General features: G+C 39.3%; 1 protein-coding gene across 1 annotated transcript in view; it reads right to left on the reverse strand.

Annotated features, from left to right (window-relative positions):
- The window catches only part of LOC149145505 (protein SABRE-like), a 366058-nt gene that overhangs the window by 216085 nt on the left and 130823 nt on the right, over positions 1–19150 (reverse strand).

Below are 19150 nucleotides of genomic sequence, written 5' to 3' on the forward strand. Positions count from 1 at the left end.
GAGATGCATGACATTACATCAATAGAAGTAGCAAGATGAAAAGCAAAAACAGCCGAAAATAAATTCAAACCAATATTTTGGTCAAAAGCAGAAAAACATATTCAAGACAAAGAATACCCCAGTATGTGGACTCAAATAATACGAGATATGTTCCACCACTTTGTCGTGAAGATGAAAAATCTAATGTGGAAATGCAAAGGATAAAAGAGGGTAAATGCAAACGTTGTGGTGAGAAGTGGGACCCCAAACATAGATGTGCTAAAGGAAAAGAACCAAAGAACCTATATAATTGTGAAGCAACCAATGATTCAAACAGTGAAGATTCTGACATAGAAGAAACAGAAGATGCCCCAAAATTCTCACCAGAATTAGATGACGAAAGTATTCCGCAAGTGTCATTATCAGCTATGACAGGTATATCACAACCTCGGACCTTAAAGTTAAAAGGACACATAAAGAAAAACAACGTACTGGTTATCATCGACTCTGGTAGCACACACAATATTTTAGATGCAAATGTGGCAAAGAGACTCAATATTTTTTCATTTCCCTTACCAAACACGAAACTTGAAAGTGATGGTAGCTAACAGTAAGAAGATTGAAAAGGTGGGGAAATGCCATAAGGTCAAATTGCAGATTCAAGACTTTAATTTAGAGTCTCCGTTCTTCACAGTACCGTTAGGAGGAGTAGATGTAGTCTTAGGTATCCAATGGCTACGAACTTTAGGTACTTATGCCGCCAACCATCAAGAAAAATTTATAAAATTCAAATGGGGAGGTCAGAAGTACAAATTACACGGATTCCAAGCACCAGAGAATCAAATTGTATCATCATCTTAGATGATGAAGATGATTAGAAAAGGAGCACTCGCTTATGTAGTGCAATGTCACCAATTAGAAATGTTATCCGCAAATATGACCAGTGAAGAGTCACCAGAGATACAAGATCTAATTCAAAAGCGTGAAAAAGTATTTCAAGACCTACCTATGAAGATGTCGCCTAATAGGGAAATTAAGCATACATTAGAAGTCAAGGCAGGGTCAGACCCCATCAACATCAAGCCATACTGATATCCACATCACCAAAAAACGGAAATTGCGAGATTAATCCAAGACCTTTTAAAGTGTGGGACCTTAATCATCTTGGAATATCTTATCAAGTGGAAGGACTTACCCGAAGAAGACGCTTTTTGGGAGAATGAAGCATATTGTCAACAACATTCGTCGTTACGTATGCTTTGAGGACAAAGCATTCTTTCGAGAGGAAGGCAATGTTATGTAAAAAATTAGTTAGTTTTAGGGTTATTATTTAATTTTAGGTTAAATTAAACGAAAGGGCACGATCATAAGATCATGCCCTTTCCCCAAAGGGTGCCCATGGTGATATATAAGCCAGGAACCCCAATGTAAACAATCATCATCTGTCAATTAATTATTAATAAACATTTATATATATATTTTTCTGCATATCAGAAGTTTTTCACTTCACTCTCCCTCTAGTTTGTGTCTAAATGATAAAGCACACCACTCTGACAAAAACATTCTCTTCACATCCCACATAGAATTCAAGAGAGAATGAAGAGAAATGAAGCTATTGTCAAACCGTGTAATAGCAAGGCACGCCAACTCCTTGTTATTGGTGAATGTTCTCATCACATGGAGCACAAATGCATGATTATATATAAATGTTGTAATGCTTCGTGATGATTCAACAATATTCCTGACAAAAGGAATTTTTCCAATGTCCTCCAACATCAAGTCAATACAGTTTGCAGCATAAGGTGTCCAAAATAAGATAGGATGTGTAATGTCCTCACTTTCAGTTTCCTCTATAGTACAGTCAAGATGGATTTCCAGGGTACATGATGGCCAAGCCACAGACACATGATTACATCATTAGGGGTTCTGAAAGGATTTTGAGGGATTTTTATGAGATCTGACGGTGCTCGTTTGGCATATTCATCATTAGGAGCAGTTCCACACAGTTCTTTTTTGGTTTCGTCGCTTTCTGATAATTCTCATAAAACAGGGTTATTATTGAGCTAACTTAATTAATTACGCTTACGGTGGCATTTCGGGAAGAATATTTAACGGAATGACTTAGTAAAATAGCTCGTTGGAACTAGAACGAGAAAATCTACAGGATGGGATGATGCAAAGTGACTTCCAGCGGCCAGATAAAGTATGGTGAGTGATTTACCATTTTTCTAGATTAAAAGTGACTTTAATTAGTAACTTGATTAAATAAAAGAAGGGGAAAATGATTAATTGAAGGAAAAAGGCCAAAAGTGACTTAAGTAAATTAAAAGCCACTTAGATGGAATCAAGGGGGTGAGCTTCTAGAATAATATTAAAATAATCAAAAAAAAATACTCCTAGAAGATTGGAGATCTATCTATTGAGTCTTTAAAAGGAGGAATAGGTGAAAATTTGAGGACATCTTGGTTTTGTTGCTCATTGTTGTAGTGAGGGTTGGTGAACAGAGTTCTAAGCTTCAACTAAGCCCCAGGATGAAAACCCTCGGGTTTACTATTGTGTTGGACGAAAACCCAGCACCATTGAGGAGATTCCTTCCAAGTATTTCACAGAGCTTCAGCAACAACAGTTAGAGATCAGATTTGCAACAAATCTGAAGTTGGAGTGAGGATCATTCAAATCCTCAATTGGTGCTTCATTTCTTCTTATTCTCTCTCAGTTATTTTTGTTGTAACAACATATATTATATAAATAAAGTTGAGTTCCAGTATTTGGTTTGTTTCTATCTTGATAGGAATGGTTTCTCATTTCGATTATTCTTGCAATTTTGTGAGAATTTATGTTGTTGATAATTTTCAGAATTAAAATTAACAGAACATTTTATGATATCACAAAATTGTTAGAAATTTATCTATTTGGGATATTACAGTGTTATCAGAGCCAAGTTTTCCTGCCAACCCAAGGGTGTCAAGCTCGAGGCTTTCGATTGATTTTCAATTATTTCTCCAAATGACGAAGAAAGAACCTATTTGTTGGAGTGATATTTGTTTGCAGGTTTTGGAGAGCTAAGTTATTCCTTTTGAGGAGGCCAAGTACCAAATTCTTAAGGGGGTCGAGCTTTGGCATCTATTGAGGTCGAGTTCATACATTCCCAAGGAAATCGAAGTTTATTTATTTTTGTGCCAGATTTCTTTCAAGCACCATGTTTATCAAAGATCCCAAGGCCGAGTTACTTGGAAAGCCAAATCGCAATTATTGTGGCAAGTCGAATTTCCATTGTTGAGGTTGAGTAGTTGAGTTCAAGAAAATTTCTTAAGGACCATCACTTGATCAAATAGATCCATGAGACATTGAAGACATGGGGAGGCCAAGTAGTTAACTGCCCATAGATCATATGCTGGGAAAATTTTCTTTATCAAATGTCTTTATCGTTGCAGAGTCCCTTGGTATAACTGCTCTTGTGCACTCGTAGCAGTGTATGTAGATAGAGAAATAGGCACGCAAAAGGCATATATACACCGCTCGATCTAGTTTCATAGTAGTCGCACGCCCAGCAGAGGATATGAGGCATATTTCCGACACCATAGCCATACAAGGAGGGTCGTAACAACGAACCACGATGGATGAGTCTAGTTGAAACAAGTTCGTGGCTGGTAGAAATGCATTGGTCAAGCACAAGAATAATGTGACATGATCGCATCAAACCCGCATAAAAATTCTTGTAGAATAATTTCAATATTGATAAATGCTTGGGTGTGAGCATGAACTGCAGGCCAGAAAGGTGTGCGCAATAGTTGTTGAAATCTGTGTCACTTGTTGAGGGCGTGGATTTTCCAAATCGTGGGTCGAGCATTAGCCAAGACCGCAGATGCATAAATTTAGACCCAGCAAGAATAGACTAAGCAGTCGAGAATGTTTTGATCGCTTGTTGACAGAGAGGCAACGACCTGATCCAGGTTGCCATGGAGACTGTAATGTGGCTAAACAAACTCCACACAGCTGAGAATATGATTTGCACAGAAGATAAATCGAGGTCAAGCTAGGGATCGAGTAGTAGAGATAGGTTGTGTTAAACATTGTGCGCACAAATTGTCTGAGTGACATTGGTTGTACATGAATTTATACTTTGTGTAAGAATGTGTCCAAGGCGTGATCAACCAAAGGATGGATGAATACACTTCTATAATATTGATCATGTGTTGTATTTATTGTGACCTGGCCAGTGCATATAATTGAGTCGCAGTGAATCGATCTACTGTGGATCGATTTGAGTTTACCTGTGGATGGAGAGCACTGGTACATTGCAGTCTTGGTGTAAAAAGTATTGGACCTGCAAAACAAATAACGGAAGCCAACCTATGTGATTCTTCTTTTATAGTTGAGTCCATGGCTTTTTGCAAGTGTACCTCTAAGGACTAGGAGCAGTCATGTGGAAATATTGACAACAGTATGGTGGTACATTGGCAGTCTTGGCATAAAAAGTATTGGACCTACAGAACAAATAACAGAAGCCAACCTGTGTGATTCTTCTTTTATAGTTGAGTCTATGGCTTTTTACAAGTGTACCTCTGAGGACTAGGAGCAGTCATGTGGAGATATTGACAACAGCTCAGATGTGCATTTCATGTTTGAGGGACAAGAATGATGAGCAACCAATTGTCCCCATGAAGGAAGAAGACCGAGAAGAAGACTTGTGAGATGAGCAACTGATGATTCAACATGGAAAGCACATAGAGGAATGTGAGTCAAATGAGGAAGATGATATGCACAGTGTGCATGATGAGCCATCATTGGAGTGCCAGTTAGTGTCTCATGTCGAGCCCATGGTGGACGAGGATGAGCAATTATCTTTTGGACCAGTCATTGATGAAGAGCAAACAGATGCACAGACAGCTAGCAAAGTTGTAGTACCTTCAGACAGCAGCCCTCTCCAAGAGCACATAGACAAGAATTGCAACACAACTTGCCCACTTTGTTCCATTATAGAGAGAGAAGGAAAGAATTTCTAGATGGGTCTTATTGATGGACCAAGCAGAGTTGCATGAGTTAAGCATGGTGCAGCATAGGACTTGTTTCATATACAGGTGACCATGCATTCGATCCTTCCAACTGGATGGATTGGCAAGAGATCATGACTTGGCATCCTATTGATGGGGTGATATTCTTAGTCAAGGGCATAGTACAGCAGAGGCCTTACACAAGGGGGGATACTACATGTTTCAATAGGCAGTGGGATGTAGGCTGACAGTTCATTAGCATTCCAGTTGCACTAGCCTAACATCAGCGTAGTGGGGTTGATCTTGATCTATGGCAGGGGATAGATTGGAGAGAAGTGATGAGTTGGTATTCTATCGGTGGAGCAGGATCTATGGCCAGAGACAAAGTAGAGTTAGAGGCATGGGATATGGGAAAAGATGATTGGCCATGGCGGCATTGGGATCCATGCGAATCTATTGACAGTAAGGTGATCCATGCATGATTGGATGATGTAGAGGCTTGTAACACAATGGTTTGTATGGGATCTTGGTATCAGTAAACAGTTGCCTCTACGGTGGTCAGATACGGATTGCTTGAAGGCAAGCAATCTTGGGGCGAGAAGATTTGCAATGTCCCCATTTTCAGTTTTCTCTATAATACAACCAAGATGGATTTCTAGGGTATGTTATGGTAGGCCACATGAGCAGGGTTACATCATCAAGGGTTCTTGATGGGTTTTGAGGGATTTTTGTCAAATCTAATGGCATCGCTTAGCACATTCATCATCTGGAGCAGTTCCGCACAGCTTGTTTTTGGTTTCGTTGCTTTCAGATAATTCTCGTAAAATAGGATTATTATTGAGCATAACTTAATTAATTATACTTAATGTGGCATTCCGACAAGAATATTTGACAAGACACCTTAGTGTAATAGCTCATTGGAACCAGAACGAGAAGATCTATAGGATGGGATGATGAGAAGTGTCTTCCAGCGGCCATATAAAGTATGGTGAGCAATTGACCGTTTTCCCGAATTAAAAGTGACTTTAATTAGTCACTTAATTAAATAAAGGAAGGGTAAAATGATTAATTGAAGGAAAAAAGCCAAAAGCAACTTAAGTAAAATTAAAAGTCACTTAGATGGAGTCAAGGGGGGCAACTTCTAGAATAATATTAAAATAATAATAATTTAATACTTCTAGAAGATTGGAAATCTATCTATCGAATCTTTAAAAGGAGGAGGAGGAGATCATTTGAGGACATCTTAGTTTTGTTGATCATTTTCGTAGTGAGGGTTGGAGAACAGAGTTCCCAACCAATGTTGCACGAAGCGGAAGCGTTTTTTGGAAGCGGGAACGCCGAAGCGTCATTTTCCAAAAATCTAGGAAGCGAAGCGTCCGCGGAAGCGTCTGCTATATATATATATATATATATATATATATATATATATATATATATATATATATTTGCATTTATACTCAAAACAAACATCCCAAATACCAAATTAATTGTAGAAGACATGAAAACATGCATATTTTTGCATAAATCAAGATAGATATAACATCCATTGTACATTAATGATCTAGAATCTAGAATCTAGATTCTTCTCCTCTTGTCTAGCCTTTGCCTCTACCTCGATTGTCTAGGGATATTAGTCAACATTGCCCAATTTTGATCAAACTACCTAATTCAAGACTTAAAATATGGTAGAAAAAGCTTAACATGTTTGCTCGATGATTTTGACTTGATTGAAAGGTAATTTTTTGCTAAGGGCATGCCACGTGACAAAGGAGTTCAACAATTAACACCACCAACATTGGGTTACATATAGGGCTTGGTGCTCTTGATTAAATGCTAATCGCATACCTTCATACTTGATATAATCTAATGAAATGCCACAATCCCATTGATCCTGAATTCCTGAAAGCTGTTAAGTCTGCTGAATTTTGAATAGGATATGAAATTCTATTTTCTCCATATGAAGTCCAATGAGGCTGGAACCACTCTCAAACATCCTGAGTCATTTCATGGTAATGTTAAAAATTTAAGTAAAATGAAAAATAAAGGAGAATGTCAACTTTATTTTAAGAATTTAACATTACCATGAGGGAGCATCTGCTATATTTATATTTTTTTTTGCCTTCATTCGTCACCCTAACCCAAGGTGGACCCACCCCCAACAAGCAAACTCACCTAAAATTAAAAAAAAAATTGAAAAAAACGACTTTATAAACACTTTTCCGGAAGCTTTTCTGGAAGTGTACAGAAGCGTACGCTTCCTCCTCCCAAGCGCCACGCTTCCGACGCCCGAAGCGTCGTACGAATCGCGCTTCGGCGCTTCTGTACAGCGCTTCCAAATTTCCAGGAAGCGGCTAGAAAAGCTGAAGCGGCGCTTCCGAATTCGGAAGCGCCGCTTCCGGCCAAGCTTCCTAGGCACTTCCGTACGGGACGCGCTTCGAGGCTTGGAACCGTGGGGGGGGGCGCTTCGTGCAACATTGTTCCCAACTTCATCTAAGCCCTAGGACGAAAACCCTCGGGCTTACTATTGTGTTGGACGAAACCCAGCATCCTTGAGGAAATTCCATCCAGAAATTTCACAGAGCTTCAGCGGAAATACCTAGAGATCAAATCATAGCAAATCTGAAGTTGGAGTGAGGATCATTCAAATCCTCAATTGGTGCTTCATTTCTTCTTATTCTATCTCAATCCTCAATTGGTGCTTCATTTCTTCTTATTCTATCTCTTATTTATTTCAGTTGCAACAACATATTATATATATATATATATACAAAGTTGAGTTCCATTATTGTTTTGTTTCTATCTTGATTGGCATGGTTTCTCATTTCGATTATTCCTGAAATTTTGTGAGAAATTCTATTGTTGAAAATTTTCAAAATTAAAATTACCAGAACATTTTATAATATCCCGGAATTGTTAGAAATTTATCTATTTATCTATTTGGGATATTACAGGATGCCTCTCCATAAGCATCATGCTAGCAGCAACATAATAGATGGTTGAGCACCAATTGTGGTTCTTGGCACAAAAAATGATGAAGAATTGTGGGGCTGACTGTAGAAGTTGATGTTGAAGAAGAACCACTCTCATGGTCACCTACCATCACTCCACCCCTTGCTATTTGAGTCTTCATAGCTTCCTTGTTCAGTTTGGTTGACTCCATATCTTCTAATGATTTGAGGGCTTTACAGATGATTTTTGGAGTTGCATCTGGGCAAAGTCCTACTTCATGTCCCGAATTTGTGCAAGGTGGAATTTCAATCAGAATACTCCCCCTGTCATATGCTTCCCACACAACTTGCAACTCAAATTTGATATATCGAACACCCCCCCCAATCGGGTTCACCATATTCCCACAGAGGGTCCAAATGTTTTGGCATGTTTGTTGAACTCTTAATGTAAGATTGAACCTAGGGCACAAGAAGAATCTAAAAAAATAAAATTAACAATCAAAATTTTGAATTTTTGACAATAAAAAACCCTCGCCACTCGATGAAAAAATAATCACAACAAAAACACACAGAAACCCAAGCAAAAATCATGGAAAATATATGGACACTGAAACCCAAGAAAAAACAAGAAAAAAACACAAAAATAGTGTTGAATTAGATGCCCGTACCTGAAATTCGTGATTTGCTGAAGAAACTTTGTCCAAAATCAGTGTTTTGCTTGGGATCCTAAATAACCTCGGTTTTCTCCTCTTTCTCCCTTGTAGATTTGTTCTCCTCCTCCTTAGCTCTCTCACTTGCCCTCTGTTTGCAAAATGAAATGAAAAAAAATACAAAAAGACCTTTAAGTCGTTGTATAGTGGGCGAGCAATTTTTTCATATCGACTTGCGATTTTTTGGCGAGTTTTACGATTTTATTGAGATATTTTCATTTTGAAAAAATCATCAATTTTAGTGGCCAATAAAATCACCATGCCTAAAAAATCATGAACAACACTGGATAATTGTATACATTATTCATGGAAAAGGGATCAAAGTTTAGGGTCAATAGCCGAAGAAAAGGATTTAATAATCTTAGTTGAAACCCATCAGCGCAATGGGAATCCAAGATATTCAGGGATGCAAAATGTAATCCAAAAGGAACCAAACATCAAACAACCACAAAGCACACGGGGATTTCATGCATCACAAGAGAGCAATACCAAACCAGCATAAATCTGAAATAAGCTGACAAAAACAACAACATATTGGCTTGAAATACAAGACAGTGACAATAGCACCTTCATGGCAACATGGTACTTTTCCCTAGAGAAATCAGAAGTATACTAAGTAACCGGATTCGTTGATATACCTCGGGGCGAATCTGAATCCCGCGAATCAGATACAATTCGCTGGGAATTCGTATCCCAAAACCAAATTCGACGAGTCCGAATAGGATTCGTACAAATCCTGTACAAATCCCGTACATGCTCAGCGAATCACGATGCTAGGATTCGTATCCCAAAAAACAACCTCTCGCGAGTTAAAAAGCACGCATTTCCTTTATTGTTTCACGATGTTTGTCATTTGTCTTTGCATTGTTTGAGCTTTGGGCAAGGAGATAAGGGTTTGGAGCAAGGAGCTAAAGGAGTAGAGTGTTCAGCAAGGAGATTCAAGCACCCGGTAAGTGCATTTCAGCTCCAGTTTTTTGCATTTCTTATTCTATTACAGCAGTTTGTATATGATTTTTTGTTTACAAATTTGTGCATGTTTTGTTCATTCTTTTACAGTATTCATGGCTGAATCAAAGGTAGCAGTTAGGGGGCAAAGGAAGGACAAGAATGTCTCCATTGGAGATGCCCCTCCTCCCCCAATATCATCAGAGTCTTCTACAAGTAATGTTGAGGGAAGAGAAGGACCTAAAGACAACATTGAAAAATAACCCTTGTGGAAATATGTCACAAGAGAGGATGGGACAAGCACGAAGGGGAAGGGAGGAAGCAATGTGCAATGGAGATGCAACTTTTGTCACATTGCTTTCAAAAGCACATATTTCCGTGTGAAAGGCCATTTGTTGGCTTTACCGGGTTGTGGGATTGGAACTTGTAATACTGTTCCTTTACAAAAGAGGAAAGAAATGGAAAAGGAGTCCAATGTTGGTATGGAAAATGTGGCTTCAAAATCAAGGAAACCCAAGAATGAAGACCCCCTTCCATTTTTTAGGAAAGGCACCACCAAATTTCCATTTGAGAGTTCTACTTCTGTTGGGGGACAAGCAGCAAAAAGAAGAGCAATTGCACTTGGTCCAGTGGACAAGATTTTCCAAAAAGAGAGACGGGAAGAGCTTGATCTCACCATTGCCTTCTTCTTCTATCAAAACTTCATATCATTTAATGTTGCACGCTCACCTCTATTTATTCAAATGTGTCGAGCTCTAACTCAAGGGGCTCCATCAGGGTATGTGCCTCCTGGGTCAAAGAAGCTGAGAACCACATTGTTGACGAAGGCAAAAAAATAGGTGCAAAAAATGCTTGAGCCTATTGTAGCAATATGGCCAACATCTGGGGTTAGCATTGTTTCTGATGGATGGACAAATCCAGCACGACACCCAATCATCAACTTCATGGTGTCTTCCTTGAATGGTCCAGTTTTCTTGAAAGCGGTGGATACACTTGGAGAATACAAGGATGCACAATTTATTGGTGAGTTATTTATTAAAGTTATTGAAGATGTAGGTGTTGATTCTTGTGTGCAAATCATTACAGATAATGCATCTATTTGCAAGGTTGCTGGCATGATTGTGGAAGCTAAATATCCACAAGTCTTTTGGACACCTTGCATTGTCCATTCATTGAACTTAGCACTGAAATCCATTGATTCTGATGTGATTTGGATTGGTAACATTATTGAGGATGCACGACATATCTGTAACTTTGTGCAAAATCATACAGATGCCCTCACTATCTACAAGGAGTACACCAATCTATCATTGTTGAAGATTATTGATACACGGTTTTCCTCTTCATTCATGATGTTGAAGAGGTTGAGGGAGGTCAAGACCGCTCTTGGGTCCATGGTTATTTCTGAGTTTTGGTCTTTTTGGAGAAAGACAGATTAGGTAGCCTCTAAAAGAGTGAAGGACACAGTGCTAGATGATGCTTGGTGGGAGAGGGTAGATCTAATTATTCGGATCATGGACCTTATCATTTCTTTGCTTCAATTTGCAGATAGAGACAAACCCATCCTAGGAGAGGTTTATGAGGGATGGGATTCCATGATTGAGTCTGTGAGGAGCATTATTCTACAGAGTGAGTGCCCCGAGTATGAGACATCACCAGAGGCCTTCTGTGATACTATACAGGATATTCTTGTCAGCAGATGGGACAAGAATTGTACACCTTTACATTGTTTGGCTAACTCATTGAACCCAAAATACTACAGCCATGAGTGGCTGAATGGAGGACCTTCCCGCAAATTCCCTCCTCACATGAATGGTGAAATCTCACAAGGGAGGAAAGATGCATTCATGCGGGTTTTTCAGGATAGAGCATTGCTTGATGAGGTGGAAGATGCCTTTGCAGAGTTTTCCACTGGCACTGGTCGATTTGCAGGATATGATGTGATTAGAGACAGGGGGGTTAAGAAGCCCTATTCTTGGTGGGCAAATCATGGGGCAACAAGCCCTCCTCTTCAGCAGTTAGCCAAGAGGCTCCTCTCTCAGGTGACTTCATCCTCTTGTTGCGACATATGGGAATCTGTATAGTGTGAAGAAGAGCAGGCTTGAGCAATCCAGGGTAGAGACAATGGTGTATGTGCACACCAACCTTCGTCTTATTTACAGGCAGAGGGAAGAGTGGTTGAGGGGAAAGACAAAGATGTGGGATGTCTTTCCTGATGATATGGGTTTGGGCAGCAGTGTTGAGTTTGCATTGGCCAACATGGATCTCAATGATCCAGTGCTAGAGCTTGTTAGATTTGATGACATAGAGGGGTCATCCTCCACCCCAGCAGCTGCAGAGGCAACTATGGATACAGGGGAGGAGGAGTATGCAGAGGAGAGCAGTGGTGACCATGATGATGAGGACATTGATGTTGATTCTGATGATGACTCTAAGGATTGATGACTACCTATTGCCTTGAGGCTTGTATACCTGTAGTTGTTTTATATTTTCTATTTCTATTTGCCATTGGCATTGCACCAACACTACCTATGTAACACATTTTGATTTGATAACTTAATGAGAAAACTACAGTTGTCAGTGTCTTTATCTTACTATCTTGTAGTTGTAAGTTGTCTTTCATTTATGAATTATGAATCATGATTTATGTGACCACTGACATGTATTTGAATTTTGTATGTACTATGCATGCTATAGATGAAGATCTATGTTTGAAATCAATGAATTTGTATCATTAATTAGAATTTGTGTAAGAAATATCTAATTTTATATATATATATATATATATTTTTAATAATAAAATAATATATAACGAATCCTACGTGTCCTGTTCCAGGGGGCCAACATGTCCGAATCCGACAGTCGAATCCCCGAATCCTACGAATCCCGAATCCCCGTGTCAGGTGACTTAAGAATTATATTTTAAACAAGGGCTAAAAAGCAATGAACATCTTACCACTTACTGAGCACAAGGCAAAATTCAAAGAGAAGGGAGGCATAAAGCTGGTTGGAGGTATTAATGAAAGAAAAGGGAGCCTCCAAATGGCAAGCTTCATAGATAGTACACAACCTTTCTAGCTTTAGAGAGGAATTCAGAAAAGAGATTCAACCAATGCAAACAACGAGATCACATTTTGATGATGACATTTTACATGTGCATTGTGCACAGTATCATTCTTTTCAACAGGCTAGATCACTTGAAATGCTTGGCAGAAGCCATATACTACACTTACAAATGGCCAGAGTATGATGAATTACATCATGATTTCAGCTAGCAGAATAGAAAAATGAAAAACATCATGATCTGCAAATGTCATGATGAGATGATACCAGACCAAGACATGTTTGTTGAACTCATGCCTAACAGCCAGCCAGGGGGGTGGCAGGGGGCTTTAGCACGTGGGGGTGTTGGAACATACTGAAAATTTCAGATCTGGTATAGAGAAAATCAGTAACTGTATAGGATTTATGGAAGCAGCAAATGAAGTAAATGACAAATGCATAGAGCTGAGCCCAACAAAAATCAGCATAAATTGGATAGTTTTGACAAAAGTAGATGTACAGGAGAATATAGAAAATTTCAGATTTGATATAGACAAGATCAATACCTTCCTGGGATTTATGGAAGCAACAAATGTGAATAACAAATGCATAACACTGAGCCAACCAAAAATCAGCATAGAGGGGATAGTCTACACAAAAGTGGATGTGCTGGACAGCATCATGAGAATGTCAATGGGGATAGCGAAAGATATTGATGGGCTTCAAGCAAAGCACTTGAAATAGGGAGATGATTTCGTCAGCCAACATAGTTCACCCTTACTTAACCAAATGTCAAGGAGGGATTTTTAGATAGCTGGGCAACAGAATTCACCTTACCCATTTTTTAAAGGGAAACAAATGTTAAAAAAATCTTGGAAACAAAAGAACCATTATGACCAATGCAGTATTCACCAAGTTAATCAAAGAGATTATGGAAATGGAAGTCAACAAATGGGCAGAGGAGATGGGAAAGAGAGCCAACAGCCAAGCCAATTTCAGACCAAATCACTCCACCACAGACCATTGTCTCACGCCAAGGCACATAATAGAGAACATGTGACAACAAATATGAGGAACATTGGTGTTGCTTTGTGGGCTTCAAAAAGTCCTCTGACATCATTCTAATATATGCTATATGGGAATATTACCCCCCACCACTTCACATCCAAAACACACTCTAGGTGGGAGATGTTGAATTTTGTAGCTATGGTCGGTCCTCATAATAATTATTTTAGCCATTGATGTATTCATAAAGAATGTTCTTCATGTTATTGTCAAAAGAGAAAAATATTTAACATGTTCTTCATGTCTTTTTTTAAAAGAGGAAAATTTGAATTTTTATTATTTGAATTTTTGGCTCCAAGAAGCCAAGTCGGCCCTAGTGTTGATGGCACACATTCAGCATAACAGATGAGTATATACTATATAAGGACACTTGTCCTCACACATTTGACATATAACTCGGATAGAAGACAGATCTGAGGCAGAGACAAGACAGATCTCAAGCAGAATATTGGATGAGTCTAAGGCTAATTGAAGTACCAAATCTCTGAGGAAATATTCTATGGAAGAATCGAATCTTTGGTAGCAAATCTCTATGGAAGGACCGAATTTCTGTGGATCAAAAGGCAACAGAACTATCCTTCTCTAGGAACAATACGAGGCCGAGATTATGCCCTTGTAGAGCAGACCAGACTGAAGTTCTTGGGCAGCCATTTGACTTGACTAGGAGGTAGATGGATCAGGTTTGATCAAGCTTATTTTGTTGGTCAGATTCACCTTGTAATGAATAAGATGTCTAGATGTGTCTTTTGTTGAAAAGAAGAATTTCTCTAAGCAAAAAGTTGTTGGGCTTTTCCCCCATGTGGGTTTTCCAAGGTAAACTCATCTTTTTTGTGTCGCTGTCTCTTCATGATCCTATTGTCGTAAATATTATATTGTTGATGTCTTCTGTGTAACTGCTTGATGATGCAATAATGAATAAGAATGTGAAAAAGATCTAAATCATTGAAGTAATTATCAGTATAAAAGACCCTATGAAAAATCAACATGGTATCAAAGCATTGTTGATTTCTGGTAGCATCGGATGTGCTCTAAGTCTCAAATTTTGTAGGGAGGCTTAAACACATGCATTCTCCAATACCCAAAAATCGTTTTGGGAAATTCCGCCCGGATACAGTTTTATTAAATAATTAATTATTTTTAATGGGACCCTAAGTGTAAACTTAGGAAATTAAAATAATTAATGGGTATTAATCGAAACTATGGGTGTAACTTCTAGAAGAAGGCAGAGATCAAGTCAATATGATCTTAGCCATTGATTAGAATCTAATTTGGGTCATTGATTGATCAGCGAGAGGATTATAAGAGAAGGCTTGATGGGCACTTGGAGAACACACAGAGAGTTGATCAGTCAAATCAAATTGTTGAAGCTAGAGCAGCACAGTGATTTCCTGGTGATCGCACAAAGAAAGGCAGAGATAGTTCTTGGTTGAAGAATCTTCTCCTCAGCCAAGAGTACACAACAGAGAGGCAGAGAAAGACGCAAAGGAGGCAGCACAATGCCCAGTGAGGGTGACCCAAAGCCATGAAGGGCTCACGCAAAGCAGCGCAGTGTCTTCAATGCAAAAGTTTGAAATTTAGCTGGGAGTTCGATGCTCTGAGTGGGGAGGGCTGAAGTCGAGGCTCCTGAGAGCAAATCGATCTAGTAGAGGAAGTGACACAGTTCCTCAGACGCAATGATGCAGGCCCACGCAGTGATTGCGTAGGGGCAGTGCAAAGGTAGCCAAGGACTCATTGTTTCAGTTGCCAGATCAACCGAGACTTGCAATGTAGAGTGAGGTAATCTCACTAATTTCTTCTACTGGGTGATATTCTTTGTACTGGATAGCCAGCAAAGCATCCAGAGTTTGTATTCAAAAATAACTATTGTTTAATAATAAAACCCTCAGAGTTGTTGCACTGGTTTTCCCGCATTGGGTTTTTCCGTGGACATTTGTTCAAAAATAACTGTCATTGTGTTGTATCGTTTTCTTGTTCAATTTCTTGTTTCCGCATATTATTTTTAAATAGTGAAGGTTGTAGTTATATTTACTTCGATATTTACCGTAGAACACAGTAAATAACTTGTATGGATTAACAAGTAGGAGAAGTAACATTAGTTTGTTGCAATATGGATTCTGAGTTTAAGAATTTTCACATGGTATCAGAAATGCAGGTGAAACAAGAAGAACAGAGTCGGAACACCCAGCGCTGAAGGAAGATGGGAATTTGAAATCCCTGCAGAGGCAGCAATTCCAATCACCAGAGGGTTTGCACAGTTCAGGCCACAAATCAGCAGCAGAGGGAGCAACGTAGCAGCTTTAGCGAAGAGGCAGTTTTCTGGTGGGATGCAGTTTTCTACAAGCAGTTGTTGGGCAGAAAAACATCAGAGGGAAGAGACAGACACGGTTGAGGGAATTTGTGCTAAATAGTAAATACATCTCGATAAGTCATCAAATATTGCAAACCGAAGTATAAAGTCATTGGAGTAGTTGCTCTCATGCCCAAATGCCATGCGAAGTTGCTTGAAGGCCTCCTTGATTGGGTGAATTGTTTCCAAACAATAAATTCTCCTTGACTCCATCTCTCCCAAAGGACAAGGCACTAATCCTTCCATATGTGGTCACTTTCAAAGCTTATTTCTCTCACCTCTCCTTCTCTTTCTAGGCCTAGCCTCCATCGGTCATCTAGGGCATCAATTATTTCACTTCTAGCCATCAAAAGACTTCGATCTCTTGCCCATTATTGCGTTGGGGTTTCCTCTAGAGGCCCTCTAAATTCCACGAAATTTCGACGGTGGGATCTCAAGATATTGGAAGCCCTACCTCAAGGATTGTTTCTTGCCCTAGGTTTCCCTTGGCTAGTGACCTCACTTGGATCATTGTACTTTATTCCAAGAAGATTTTTCCATTGATCCTCTTCTCTTCCACAATTAGGTCAAGCCCCTCCTTAAGTGATCAATCCCACTTCCTTGACCTAATTTTGGGTCCACTTGGTCTCGTGTGGTCCTGCAACCTAACAATTCCAATTCCACAAAGATCATACAAAGACCAATTCTCCATAAGGATTTCTAGGCCTAGGAATCATGTGTGGTCCTGCAACCTAACAATTCCAATTCCACAAATATCATACAAAGACCAATCTCCATAAGGATTTCTAGGCCTAGGAATCATCCTTACGAGATATAGTCCCAAACCCTAGCCTCTAGAATCCTTTTTAGCCCTTCTTAGAGAATATATCACCTTGCTTCCCGAGCAAGCAAACCATACAATAGAGTCTCTCTTGTGAATAGGGCTTAGGAATCACTCATTTTCCTCTCATTGACCTACTCATCTAGTGATTCCCCTTTATATCGGGTCTCCTCCCATCAGTTAAAGTCCGTAAAGAGCAGGGATCCTTAGCTGAGGTGACAGTGGGCTATTGCTCCATTGTTGCCCTTGACCTAGTAGTTGCCCTTTAGGATATCCTCCTAGGATCCATGCTAGTTCGAGCGGTAACAGGTCCATGCCAGTGGAAAGCAATGATACATAGATTTTATTGACAGGTAAAGGCTAAAATCAGAAGCATGGAAGGTTTAATGCAGTGTTTCAACAGTGACACAAGGACTGAAGAAAAATTATCCAGTCTCCCCTATGTTATTTGGACTCTATATCGACAAGCTAGAAGAAAGGATAAACAAGAAGGTTGGGTGAGAGCAAACATAACAGTAACTATAATAAGAGTTATGCTGTGTGTTGATAATATAATCTTGACAGCCAGAACAGTAAGTACCCTGCAGGACCTCTTATGGGCTTTGGGATCCTTTTGCCTGGAAGTGGGCACAAATGTAAATGGACAAAACTAAGTGGTTTTCTCTCTGGCAAGCCACTTGAGATAACTTAAAACTACAAGAATCTGGGTTGGAAGACAACAAGAAGGGAAGCAGGCAAAGGAAGAGACTCCAAGGAAGCTGGAAAGCAATATTCATACTTCAGAATAGATGGAGAGCAATGGAGATCATTTGTGCTTCAGAATAGATGAAGAACAATGGAGATCTGGGACTCACATAAGCTATGCTCCCTCTTCCAAGCACTCATAACTCGAAAACTCTTATATGGGTGTCAGATATGGGAGCTGAGTACACCCTGAAATAGATGGAACCAGGTGGAGAGGGTGAAAAAGGACATAATTACAGGCTTCTTAACAGTAAAATTCAGCACCTCATAAGAACTTTTGGCAGAAACAGAACTATGTCCCAGAGAGCTAGGCAAACTAAGAATACCCATTTGATATAGACAAAGCAGCAGTCAGAGGCAGCGAATGGATTCCCATCAAATTAGTTATGGGAGCTGAGTACACCCTGAAATAGATGGAACCAGGTGGAGAGGGTGAAAAAGGACATAATTACAGGCTTCTTAACAGTAAAATTCAGCACCTCATAAGAACTTTTGGCAGAAACAGAACTATGTCCCAGAGAGCTAGGCAAACTAAGAATACCCATTTGATATAGACAAAGCAGCAGTCAGAGGCAGCGAATGGATTCCCATCAAATTAGTTAGGGAGGCCTGGAGAGGAAGAAGGGCACATAGAATCTACAAATCTATAAAGTGGCTCAGAGATTGGGGAATAGTGGGGGAATGTTGCCCAATAGATAGGTAAGGAAACTAAAAGGCACTGACAAGAGTGCCACAGAAACGGTAAATGGAGGAGACATGCCAAGAGGAAGTAGTAATGCAATATAGAAAACAGTAACAGAAAAAAAATAAAAAATAAAAATCAGGGCCAAAAAATACATAAAAATCGATATTCCTTGGTGTGAAAAACAGATAGTTCAGCCAATAACCAACTCTCATAGACTGAGATGTGAAACAGGAAGGTGGGAGCAGCCCAAATAAGAATGGGAATTAAGGACAAGCCCGGTACAGGGGTAAATAGAGGTAGGGAACAAACAGAATATTAAATAAGGAAAGCTACAGTGAAGGCAACCTCCCTCTATCTCTCTCCTCTTGGAGGACATTAACAAGCATAGCTGCAACAGAAAACTCTGTATGCAAAGGTTTATAGCTAAACAATGAAATAAAATGCATGTATTCATCAAATACCAATAAGAAATGTCTGCTCAATAGGAGAGAATCACACATCAAATAGAATTCAGATAAATGCTTTTAAAAGGGATATTAAAATTCGACCATATTCTACATGAAAAGAGGACCACATCATGCTCTTAGTGTTATGCATCTCTCTTTCTCTCAATCGAAATCGAAATCAACTTCAATAAACATAAAAAATGCTATCATGGACTTGGAAACTGCAAGGATAGATTACAAGCCTGAGTTGAGTTTTTGAGGTTATGAGATTTGAGCTATGTCTACAAGGTTCGTTGAACCTCAAGGTTTAGTTTCAGCGAACCTTGTCACAGATTTTGTGTTGCTGTGGATTCATGCATGTTTTAGGTTCTACTTTGAGAATCCTTCGCTCAACAATAGATTCCCAACTGAGAAGGTGTGAAGTT

Source organism: Pinus tabuliformis, chromosome X (assembly GCF_031772625.1).
Source record: "Pinus tabuliformis cultivar Carrire ecotype Pingquan chromosome X, CPIR1, whole genome shotgun sequence".
NCBI lineage: Eukaryota > Viridiplantae > Streptophyta > Pinopsida > Pinales > Pinaceae > Pinus > Pinus tabuliformis.